Below are 12,571 nucleotides of genomic sequence, written 5' to 3'. Positions count from 1 at the left end.
CTGAGGGTAAGCATGTGGGATCTAAGACAAGTTTCAGGATCTTCAACTGAAAAGTCAACCATCACTTTGCCGCTAGAGACACTGCTCTCCCATTGACTTTATCCAGTGTTTGATTTTTGTTGCTCTAAATTTCAGCCTCTCTTGTGGATCAAAAATTGGCTTGGTGATACATAACAGAGAGTAATGGTGGAAGGATGCTGTTCTGATTGAAAATCTGTAACCAGGAGGTATACTGCACAGATTTGTGTCAACACCCTTGTTATTTGTGATACCCTGGGGTTTAGTCCATCTGGCCCAGGTGACATCTACTTTCAGACCCTTCAGATTCCCAAGCACTTTCTCCTTAGTAATGGCAACTATATTTGTTTCTGCCCTGACATACTCAAATTTCTGGCATACTGCTAGTGTCTTCCACAGTAAAGATTGACACAAATTACTTATTATGTTCATCCATCAATTCTTTGCGCCCTATTACAACTCTCCAGAGTCATTTTCCAGCAGTCCAATATCTACACGTGCCTCCTTTTACTTTATATATCTGAAAAGATCTCTTGGTATCCTCTTTCATATTTTTGACTAGCTTACCATCGTAGTTCATCTTTTCTCTCCTATTGTTTTTTAGTTGCCTTTTGTTGATTTCTAAAAGCTTCCCAATCCTGTAACTTCCCACAATTTTTTGAACTATCATATGCCCTCTCTTTTCCTTTTATGCTGTCTTTGTCTTCCCAGGTTAGACACATGAAAACATAACATGAGAAATAGGAGCAGGAGTTGTTCAGCCGGCTCCGCCATTCAATAAGATCATGGCTGATCTAACCGTGGACTCACCTCCACCTACCTGCCTTTTCCCCATAACTCTTAATTCCCCTACTATGCAAAAATCTATCCAACCTTGTCTTAAATATATTTACTGAGGTAGCCTCTGCTGCTTCATTGGGCAGAGATTTCCACAGATTCACCACTCTCTGGGGAAAAGGTCCCTTCTCATCTCCATCCTAAATCTACTCCCCCGAATCTTGAGGCTATGTGCCCTAGTTCTAGTCTCACCTACCAGTGGAAACAACTTTCCTGCCTCTATCTTATCTATCCCTTTATATGTTTCTACAAGATCTTGTCTCATTCTTCTGAATTCCAGTGAGTACAGTCCCAGGTGACTCAATCTCTCCTCATAGTCTATCTCCCTTCATCTCCAGAATCTCTTAAATTCAATCCCTCTAGCAATGAAGACCAACATTCCACTTGCCTTCTTGATAGCCTGCTGCACCTGCAAATTAACCTTTGTGATTCATGCACAAGCATTCCCAAATCCCCCTGCACAGCGGCACGCTGCAATCTTTTAGCATTTAAATGATAATCTGATCTTCCATTTTTCAATCCAAAGTGGATGACCTCACATTTACCAACATTGCACTCCATCTGCCAGACCCCTGCCCACTCACTTAATCTATCTATATCTCTCTGCAGACTCTCCATATCCTCTACACAATTTGCTTTTCCACTCAGTTTAGTGTCATCAACAAACTTAGACACAGTACACTCTGTCTCCTCTTCCAGATCATTAATGTATATCATGAACAGTTGCAGGCCCAGCACTGACCCCTGTAGCACACCACTCACCACTGATAGCCAACCAGAGAAACACCCATGTATCCCAACTCTCTGCTTTTTTCCATTGGTTAACCAATCTTCCATCCATGCTAACACATCGCCCCCAACTCTATGCATCCTTATCTTATGGATAAGTTTTTTATGTGGCAGCTTATTGAATGCCTTCTGGAAATCCAAGTAAACAACGTCCATTTGTTCCCCTCGATCCACTGTGCTCGTTATATCCTCAAAGAACTCCGTAAGTTAGTCAAACAGGGCCTGCCTTTGCTGAATCCATGCTGCATCTGCCTGATGGATCCGTTTCTTTCCAGATGCCTCCCTATTTCTTCTTTAATGATAGCTTCAAGCATTTTCCCATCTACAGATTTTAAACTAATTGGCTCAAAGTTACCCACCTTTTGCCTACATCCTTTTTTGAACAGTGGCATGACATTCGCCATCTTCCAATCCGCCGGGACCTGCCCAGAGTCCAGAGAATTTTGGTAAGTTATCACCAAAGCCTCTACTGTAACCTCTGCCATTTCTTTCAGTGCCCTGGGATGCATTCCATCAGGACCAGGGGACTTGTCTATCTTTAGGCACACAAGCTTGCTCAGCACTACCTCTTCAGTGATAGCTATTGTATCGAAGTCCTCACCTCCCATCGCATCCATATCATCTCTCTTCGGCACGTTAGATGTGTCCTCCACCGTGAAAACCAACACAAAGTAGTCATTCAAAGCCTCGGCCATTTCCTCAATACCCAATATCAATTCCCCCTTCTCATCCTCCAAGAAACCTACTTTAGCCACCCTTTTCCACTTTATATAATTATAAAAACTTTTACTATCCATTTTTATATGTTGTGCTAGTTTATTTTCATAATCTATCTTCCCCTTCTTTAATGCTTGCTTAGTGGTTCTCTGTTGCTCTTAAAGTTTTCCCAGTCTTCCAGTTTCTCACTAATCTTGGCGACTTTGTATGCACACGTTTTTAGTTTGATGCCTTCCTTTATTTCCTTAGTTATCCATGGCTGGCTCTCCCCATCCTTACTGTCCTTGCTTTTAACTGGAATTTACTTTGTTGAACAGCATGAATAATCTCTATCAATGTCTTCCATTGTTCCTCAACTGTCCCACCATATAGCCTGTGTTCCCAGTCTACCCTATCCAACTCCTCTCTCATCCCGTTGTAGTCTTCCTTGTTTAGGCAAAATACACTGGTTTTATATCAAACTATAGCACCCTCCTCTTGTATGAGAAACTCAATCATACTGTGATCACTCTTTCCAAGAGAATCCCTAACTACAAGATCTCTAATTTTATCTATTTCATTGCACAGTACCAGATCCAAGATAGCACGTTCCCTTGTAAGTTCATTAGCATGCTGCTCAAATATGCATTCTATGGAGTCTTCTTCAAGGCTACCTTGACCAATTTGATTCACCCAATCTATGTGCTAGTTAAAGCCACCCATGAAAACTGCTGTTCCATTCTTACATGCCTCAGATATTTCTGTTTATTGCCTGTACCACTGTAATGTTATTATTCAGTGACCTATAGGCAACTTTCACCTTTCAATTCCTAATCTTTACTCGGATGGATTGAACATCCTACTCCTTAGATCGTCTATCATCTCTCACTATTGCCTTTATCTCATCCTTAATTAAGAGCGCTACCCCACCTCCCTTACCTTCTTGCCTATCCTTCCATATTACCTGAAATCCTTGGATATTTGACTCCCAATCCTCTCCATCCTGCAACCACGGTTCAGTAACGGCCACAAGATCATTCCTCTTTATACTGATTTGTGTCACAAGGTCACTGATCTAGTTTCGAATACTATGGGTATTCAAATAATGTGCCCTTACACTCATTGTACTTTTAAAATCTAGTAATCTTCATCCCTTATGCACTTGACTTTTCTGTACTCCACCTTTACTTTTCTCTTTTTTAACTTTAACTTTTACTTTATCCACACTTTTCTCTTTTACTTTATCCATACTTCTCCAATCTGTTGAACCCCCCCCCCCCACTCCTGCTATTTAGTTTAAAGCCCTATCCACAACCCTCGTTATGCGATTCGCCAGGATCCAGGTCCCATCCTATCACGGTTCAGGTGGAGACCGTCCCATTGGTACAGCTCCCTCCATCTCCAATACTGGTGCCAGTTTCCCATGAATTCAAACCCACTTCTCCCACACCAGTCCTTAAGTCAATCATTTAATTCTCTAATCTTCTTTACCCATTTGCCAATTTGCACGTGGCTCAGGTAGTAATCCAGAGATTGCCACCTTTTTGGTTCTGCTTTTTAATATAGTTCCTAGCTGCTCAAATTCCCTCAGCAGAACCTCTTTCCTCATTTTACCTATGTCATTGGTACCCACATGGACCATGACAACTGGATCTTTCCCCTGCCACTGCAAATTCCTCTGCAGGTCAGTTACAATGTCCTGAACCTGGGCACCAGGCAGGCAACACAGCCTTCAGGATGCTCTATCCTCACAAGAGGGAATTGTGTCTATTCCCCTGACCATACTATCCCCAATTACCACTACATTTCTCTTCTCTCCCCCCTCTTGAATGGCTCCCTGAACCACAGTGCCACAGTTAGGTTGCTCATTCTTCCTACAGCCCCCACTCTCATCCACACAGGGAGCAAGAATCTGACACCTGTTGGACAAACCCAAGGGCTGAGGCTCCTCCAGTACTGTCTCTTGGATCCCTCTACTCGCCTGACTCGCAGTCACACCCTCTTGTCCCTGACCACAGACTGAATTTGAGGCAGCTAAGCTAATGGGTGTGACTACCTCCTGAAACAGAGAATCCAGGTAACTATCCCCCTCCCTGATGTGTCCCCATGTTTGAAGCTCAGATTCCAGGTCATCAACTTTGAACCTGAGTTCCTCGAGCAGCCAACACCTGCTGTAGATGTTTTCACCAGGAACCACGATGGAGTCACTAGCTCCCACATCAAGCAGCTACAACACATCACCTGATCCAGCACTTTCCCTACTTTATTTAACTAGTTGTAGTCTGGTGACTTTTTTATTCAACCACTACAAAACCTTTACCCGCTACGCTCCTGTACCTCCTCACTGAAGCTCCTTGAGCTAAAGTTGGTCAACTCTGCTCTCTCTGTCGGTAAGCTATACCGTGAAGCGACTCTTCGTCCCGCCTTGTTAGACCTACCACAACTTCACCACTATTCTAATTATCAGTTCACTTTTCTCGTTGTAAAACACGCTGATCACCTCAATTACTGCTGGTGCTAGCAAACAGTTTACGCAAAGTTGAAAAAAACGGCTGCACCAAACAAGGGATAAGCCGGAAAAAAAGTCCTTTGTAAGGCAACCAAACACGTTATATAAGCAGCCACATCCAAAATTTAAAATAAAATAAAAGAATGTTACAGGCCAAACCACCAAACCTCCTTCTCACACTCTCCCAAACAGCGCACACAGTCGGACCGGTGTCTGCTGCACCATCCTCTTTTAGGACACTTCTTCATCTTTGGGATGTACCTCTCCTGCACCTTCTGAATTGCCCCTAGAAACTCCAGGCATTAATGTTCTGCGTCATTCCCGCTACCATCCCCTTTGAATCAACTTTGCCCAGCTCCTCTCTCATGCCTCTGTAATTCCATTTGCTCTACTGAAATATTGATACATCTGACATCAGCTTCTCCGTCTCAAACTGCAGGGTGAATTACATCATATTATGATCGCTGCCTCCTAAGGGTTTCCTGACCTTAAGGTCCCTAATCAAATCTGGTTCATTACACAACACCCAATGCAGAATTGCCTTTCCTCTGGAGGGCTCAACTACAAGCTGCTCTAAAAAGCCTTCTCCTAGGATGGAGTGAGAAGCTGGGAGGTAGGAGGTGGAAAAGGTACAGGGTTGAAGAAGAAAGAATCTGATAGGAGAGGAGAGCGGACCATGGGAGAAAGGGAAGGAGGAGGGGCAGCAGGGGGAGGTGATAGGCAAGTGAAAAGGACAGATAAGAGGGGAGCCAGAGTGGGGAATGGAAGAAGAGGTAAGGGGGGGGGGAGGTTTTAATCAACATGGATTGCAGAAATGGACTCTCAGGTTTATGATGTGCTCTGGTTCTGGTCACACTTTTTTGTTACTACTTTTGAGTGATTTTTGAATTGGGGCAGCCTGCAGATAATGAACACTGAGCTGAACTGTACTGACATATGCTTTGTGATTTTGTAGTGTTTATCAGGCCGAGACCCTTTATCAGGACTGGAAAGGAAGGGGGAAGATACCAGAACAAAAGGGTGGGGGAGAGGGGAAGGAGAATAGCGAGAAGTTGATAGGTGAAGCCAGGTGGGTGGGAGAAGCAGCCAGATGGAGAAGGAGGAATCTGATAGGAGAGGAGAATAGATCATTGGAGAAATGAAAGGAGAAGGGGCACCGGGGGGAGGCAATAGGCAGGTGAGGAGAAGTGGTAAGAGACCAGAGGCCAGAGTGGGGAATTGAAGAAAAGGGAAGGGGGAAGGGGAAAAATTACTGGAGAAATCAATGTTCATGCCATCAGGTTGGAGGCTCCCTAGACGGAATATGAGGGGTCACTCCTCCAACCTCCAAGTGGCATCATCATGGCAGAAGAGGAGGTCATGAACCAACATGTCGGAATGGGAATGGGGATAGGAATTGGCCTTAGGGAAATCCCACTTTTTGTGGAGGTGCTTGAAAAAGCTATCCCCCAATCTACATCAGGTCTCACCAATGTAGAGGAGTCCACAATGGGAGATCTGGATATAGCAGACAACCCCAACAGTATTGCAGTTGAAGTGTTGCTTCACCTGGGGCCCTGAATGGAGGTGAGGGAGGAGGTGAATGGAGATGTAGTACTTCCGCTGCTTGCAGGACTAGTGCCAGGAGGGAGACTAGTGTTCAGGGAGGAATGGACAAGGGAATTGTGGAGGGAGCAATCCCTGCAGAAAGTGGAGAGTGTCGGGGAGGGCAGAGGTACTGATGTGTTCGGTGGTAGGATCCCATTGAAGATGGTGGAAGTTGCTGTAGGATGTGGAGGATCATGAGGAGAAGAGGAACTCTCTCCCTGTTAAGGCGGCAGGAAGATGGGCTGAGCGCGGATGTCTGGGAAATGGAGGAGATGCAGGTGAGGGCAGCATATACATATTGTGGTTAATAAGAGCTATTCAGAGGCTAGGAGTCCTGCAGTGAGTAACCCATATCCTAACTCCCCAAAGTCTGTCCGTCATCTACAAGTCTCCTGTCAGGAGTGTGATGGAACACCCTCTATTTGCATGAACAAGTGTAACTTCAACATCACTGAAGAAGCTTGATAACATACAGGACACTTGATAGGCAACACATCCACTTACTCCACTACTACATGGACAGAGGCAGCATTTTGTACCGTCTGCAGGATGCACTGCAGCAACTCACTGAGACCCTGTGAACAGCACCTTCAAAACCCACCACCCCTACTAGCTAGAAGGTCAAGGGAACTCCACCACCTGAATTTTGCCCTACAACTCACGCATCATGCTGAGTTCCTTCACCATCGAGATCCTGAAAACCTCTCCCCAACAGTATTGTGTGTGCCCCCAGATATTATCTCACACCTCAAAGACTGCAACGGTTCAAGAAAGCAGCTCAACACCAACTTCTCAAGAGAATTAGGGATGGGCAATTAAATTCTGGCTCAGCCTGTAAAGCCCACATCTTTTGGATCAATAAAAAACTGGGCAAAAAGTTCAGCATGGTTGTTATGGGCTGGATGGTGCTGTGCAACACAGTGAATTCTGTTACATGTTTCCAAAGTATCTTTGTAGAGATAAAGCCAAGGTTAGAGATAAGACTGTGAGAAACTCCAGCACATTTTATCAAACTGCTTATGTGTTATCAAGGACAGTATGAGACAAATTATAAGTTTGAGTAACAGATACTGCTAGGTAACCAACAATTTCAGGGCTCTTATTTGAAGGCTCTCGGTGCACTAGAGTTCTGCTCACTGAAGGCCAGCTTTTTCTCATGGTAGGGATATCAAAATTTTTTTTTAAATCAGTTTTAAGGTGAGAGAAATTAGGTAAACACAGATAAGGTTGATATCTGGAGAGGAGGTGGTGGAATGAGATATGATACAATTATAACATTTTAGAGATATTTAAGCAGATATTCTGGATTGGAAACTGAAATATTAACCTTCTGATACAGAGATACAATGTATAAGATACTGGACCAACTTGCAGAGCTTCAGAGTCATAGAGCAATGCAGTATAGGTACTGGCCCCTTGGCCCACCTAACTAGCCCCAATTTCCAGGCCTTCAAGCTGTCAAGCCCTGCCACTCCAATGTTCCTATCTAAATGCTTCTTAAGTGCTTCTGATTACCTGCCTCAACTACTTTCTCTGACAGCTCCTTCCATCCTCTGCATGAAAAAGTTGCCCCTCAGGTTCCTTTAAATCTTCCCCCTCTCATCTTAAACTGATGCTCTCTAGTTTTGGACTCCCCTACTCTGGGGGTGGGGGGTTGCAGAAAGACTGTTACCATCCACCTTATCTACGCCTCTCACAACTTTAAACACATTTGTAAACTCGAACAATTCATCCAAATACGAACATGAATTTCACCAGGGCAGCTGATAGATTTTAATTCAGGCAGTGGAATAAATATGGACTAAAAAGCCGCAATCGGTAGTCATAAACATGAAACTACCAGATTGATTTAAAAATCACACTGGAACCACGGACATCCTTCAGGGAACGGAAACCTTACTCTGGACTCAATTGCTTGATTGACTCTTCACACACTCAGTTCTGGCAATATCTGCTGACAAAGTCCACACACAGTACCATGGGTACCACAGTACCCCTGTTTCCATCCAGGGGGTCAGTGTGGACTTGCTGGAGGATTACAAATACCTGGGGATACGAATTGACAATAAACTGGACTGGTCAAAGAACACTGAGGCTGTCTACAAGAAGGGTCAGAGCCGTCTCTATTTCCTGAGGAGACGGAGGTCCTTTAACATCTGCCGGACGATGCTGAGGATGTTCTACAAGTCTGTGGTGGCCAGTGCTATCATGTTTGCTGTTGTGTGCTGGGGCAGCAGGCTGAGGGTAGCAGACACCAACAGGATCAACAAACTCATTCGTAAGGCCAGTGATGTTGTGGGGATGGATCTGGACTCTCTCACAGTTGTGTCTGAAAAGAGGTTGCTGTCTAAGCTGCATGCCATCTTGGACAATGTCTCCCATCCACTATATAATGTACTGGGTGGGCACAGGAGTACATTCAGCCAGAGACTCATTCCACCAAGATGCAACACAGACCGTCATAGGAAGTCATTCCTGCCTGTGGCCATCAAACTTTACAACTCCTCCCTTGGAGGGTCAGACACCCTGAGCCAATAGGCTGGTCCTGGACTTATTTCCTGGCATAATTTACATATTACTATTTAATTATTTATGGTTTTATTTCTATTTATTTATGGTGCAACTGTAACGAAAACCAATTTCCCCCGGGATCAATAAAGTATGACTTTGACTATGACTATGAATATACATTTTGTACTAGGAATGAAGCTGTCAGTACTCCTACTTGCTCGTTTATCTCAGGAATCACACCACATGAAGCATAATATCTCTCTTGCCTCAGAGTTCCTGTGCTAAAGTCTTACTGTCGGGGTTTATGATGTAATTGAAACTGTTCGATAGATTTTGTGCCCATTCCTGCACTTGGGTAGTGTCCCCAACCCTCCTTCGCTCCCCATGGAACACGTGCATTGGGATAAAGGTTCACCTCACTTCTGAGGAGATTCAAAGATCTGACCATGAATATAATATTTGGATATAGAGTTACCGATAACCCTAGTCACGCGTTTTAACTGAAAATATGAAGAGAAAGTGATAATTTTCGGTGTTAATATTTAGCCTTCAGCTAGCAAAAAAAAGGATTACTTCAATACTCGCCTGAAACGATCTCTCTCGCCATTTTTCAGGTAACTGGAGTCCAACGTGAAGAGTGCAGTGGCTACCGACCCCTGAGGCGCAAAATATTTCAAGAAAGAGCGATTGTTACGAAATGATTATTGTTTGGGGAGGAGGGGGAGGGGGAGTCCCTTTCACTATAGGTAATTATCGGTCTCCCCACATCGGCGGATTTATAATCATCGATACTTTGGAACCTCTGCGCGATTTTCGAATCTAATCTTAGGAAGAAAACCTATTCTCTTTCATTCACATATTTTCAGCGGGATGCGTGTTTGTGAAGACACCATATACAAGGGTCTCGGCCAAAACGTCGACTCTTTTCCATAGATGCTGCTTGGTCTGGTGAGTTTCTCTAGCATTTTTTGTGTGTTGCTTTGGACTTCCAGCATCTGCAGATTTTCTTGTGTTTGTGATATTATTCAACTAATGTTTTCATCTACATAACTTTAATTACTTGCACTCACTTTATTACCGCCAACTAGTGACAGTGTTATTCGCAGTTCGGTATTAATTTTCACCAAACTGTTATTACCTCTGGTCTAATTGACCCTCCTCTCGAAATCCCCCTGCCTCCCGGCTCGTTGTGTTTCCAGGGTTGCATGAAAGGTCGCTGCTCGCCTTGTCTTGCTAGCCCGTTAGGTACAATCACGCACGCCAAACCTTGCTCCTCGCTCTCAGCAAAATATCAGCTCTCGCCCCGAGTCAGAGACAATACGAACTCCTGCCAAACCTGGCGAGTGTGGGATGAAACTTCTTAAGTACAGTATTAGCTTGGAATGAAGGTTTAAGTTTGTTGAGGCTAAAATCCCCTCTACCGCGCCCACTAATCAACATCACCACACTCCACGTCTCAGCAACCTCACAATGACCCGAGCAACACCGAGCGGTAAGAAACATTCCTATTGCCGGTGCCCAAGACAATGCTGACCTTCAACAAGCAAACTTCACAGAAGTTTGCAGCTACGAAACAAAAGGAAACCATGACAAATAGTGGGGGGAAAAGTACAGTCGACATTTCGGGCCGAGACCTGCCGAAGGGTCTCGACCCGAAACGTCGACTGTACTTTTTTCCATAGTTGCTGTCTGGCCTCCTGAGTTCCTCCAACATTTTGTCTGTGTTACTTGGGTTTCCAGCATCTGCAGATTTTCTCTTGTTCATGACAAATAGTTCCCGACCTTGGACAACTACATGGATAAGAAACGAAGGATATGGGCCAGACTTAAGCAAATGGGACTGGGCATCTTGGCTGGCAAGGACCAGTTAGTCCAAAATATGTATTTTGTGACTATGACTTTATGACCATGGACGTTGCCTGACTCACAGAGTCGTTTCAGCATTTTCTGTTTTTATTTCAGATTTCTAGCATGAGTTTTAAAAAATATTTTTTCATCTACTTAAATCCTTTCTCCTCGGCCTAGTGGCTTCTGTGGATAACAAACCTCACAAGCTTTGTAGGCAGTGCCTGGGGTAACCAGTAAGAATCCTATATGCCATCTATTGCAAGGAAGAGCCTGTGCCTGCGGCAGGGAGAAGGACCAATCATTTGGCCAACTGGAGATCTCAGTGCTGTGAGAGTAGATTGGGTGAGTCCTGGTCCAAAAGGAACAACAGAGTTCAGGAATTATTCACCCCAGATCAACATAACTTACAGGGATACTTGCACTTGATATCTACTACAATAAAGTGACACAATACCTTTGCAGGTAATTTGAGTTAATTAGGATTTGTGTGGTCATACACCTAAGTTAATTGATAACAATAAGTCAAGTCACCTTTTATTGTCATGTCAACCATAACTGCTAGTACAGAACATAGTAAAAATGAGACAACGTTTTCCAGGACCATGGTGCTACATGAAACAATACAAAAACTACACTGAACTACGTAAGAAAAAACACAAAAACTACACTAGACTACAGACCTAACCAGGACTGCATAAAGTGCACAAAACAGTGCAGGCATTACAATAAGTAATAAATGAGACAGTAGGCACAGTAGAGGGCAGTAGGTTGGTGTCAGTCCAGGCTCTGGGTATTGAGGAGTCTGATGGCTTGGGGGAAGAAACTGTTACATAGTCTGGTTGTGAGAGCCTGAATGCTTCGGTGCCTTTTTCCAGATGGCAGGAGGGAGAAGAGTTTGTATGAGGGGTGTGTGGGGTCCTTCATAATGCTGTTTGCTTTACAGATGCAGCGTGTGGTGTAAATGTCTGTAATGGTGAGGAGAGAGACCCCGATGATCTTCTCAGCTGCCCTCACTATCCGCTGCAGGGTCTTGCGATCTGAGATAGTGCAATTTCCGAACCAGGCTGTGAAGGGTCAATACTGGGTTTGTTTTTGCAGGAGTGAAGGTGCTTAAGAGAGGATCTGATTGAGGTACATAAAATTATGAGGGGTGTAGATAGGATAAACTGCAGGACCTAATCACTGATCCCAATAGACTCAATCTCAGTTGCCAACCTAAGAAGACCCATTTATTCCCTCTTGTTGCTTTCTATCTCTTTAACTATTTCTCAATCCATACCAGATATTCTACTCCCAATTCTATGTGTTATCACCACTGCAAGCATTTTTCCTCAGTACGAATAAACATAGTACATACTTGGCTGAAAGTAGTGTCATGGGTAGACAGGGTAATGAAGGTGGTATTTGGCATTCTGTCCTTCATCAGTCAGGCCATTGAGTGTAAGTTGGGACATTATGTTGCAGTGGTACAAGACGTTGGTGAGGTCAATTTGGAATTTTGTATACAGCATTAGTTATGCTGTTATAGGCAAAATGTCATCAAGCTGGAAAGAATGCAAAGAGGATTTACAAGAATGTTGTCAGGAATTGAGGTCTAAGTTATAAGCAGAGGTTTGGCAGCCTAGGGCTTTATTTCACGGAGTGTAGCATACTGAGAGGTGACCTAAGAGAGATGTATAAAACTATGAGGGGGCATAGATAGGGTGAATGCACACAGCTTTTCAGCAAACCAAGAGCTAGAGGTCAGTGGTTTAAGGTGAGAGCAGACTAATATTT

This window comes from Mobula birostris, chromosome 4 (genome assembly GCF_030028105.1).
Source record: "Mobula birostris isolate sMobBir1 chromosome 4, sMobBir1.hap1, whole genome shotgun sequence".
Classification (NCBI taxonomy): domain Eukaryota; kingdom Metazoa; phylum Chordata; class Chondrichthyes; order Myliobatiformes; family Myliobatidae; genus Mobula; species Mobula birostris.
The sequence above is the reverse complement of the archived record's forward strand: the minus strand, read 5'-3'. Positions refer to the sequence as shown.